Source organism: Octopus bimaculoides, chromosome 4, assembly GCF_001194135.2.
Source record: "Octopus bimaculoides isolate UCB-OBI-ISO-001 chromosome 4, ASM119413v2, whole genome shotgun sequence".
NCBI lineage: Eukaryota > Metazoa > Mollusca > Cephalopoda > Octopoda > Octopodidae > Octopus > Octopus bimaculoides.
In genome coordinates, this window is record NC_068984.1 from 135,879,871 (window position 1) to 135,880,738 (window position 868).

The following is an 868-nucleotide window of genomic DNA, read 5'->3' on the forward strand; positions in this document are numbered from 1 at the left end:
TATATATATATATATATGAAAGCAATCCGAAGATTCATCCCACGAATGATGGAAGTAATATATCACTGTGAGAATTTGTGCATTCGATTACCGGAAAACAATCCTATAATGCAGGCGTGTATTGGCTTCTCTCATATGTCATATTGTACTAATATTAATTACCTTATCTATATGAGAAAGTATAATGGTCGAATAGTGAACAAACTCACTTCCCAGTCCCGTGGTTTTGGTATCGATTCCACTGTGAAGCATATTTGACATTGTCTTTCATAGCATTACATCAATACATGTATGGTGAGATTTGTTTTTGCACTGTTAGCCAAGTTCTATTGTACATGTATGAGTTGTAATATTTCTCTAAAGATCTGGGATTTCAGCTCTATTATGCAATCATTTACATAACATTACCGTTATCAGAAAATGAAACACGTATAAAATTATGTAATTTTGGGGGTTGTAATAAGACATTTTTATTCTCCAAGATCACATATATACATACATATATAAAGATACAAATTTACCTCACACAGACATATGTTTACGTACGTAATAGGTATGTGCATATACGTATGTATGCATGTATGTAAGTATGATTGTATGTATGTATGTATGTATAAATCTTTATGTGTATATATGTAAAAATATTCAGTTCAGTGGTCCAACACATGCCCCGGTGGACCGCTGAACTCTACATGCTTTTTTTCATTCTATCTCAGTTTATTTTCTCTTAATCCTTTATGTCAAAGAGCGTAGGCTCGAAACGTAAAAGACTTTTTCAATTTTACCGAGCGTCATACTCTTGCTTGCTGTTTATAGACTTGTCTTCGCTTTTTGTTTTTCTATAAATTTCAACTATGTATATATATAT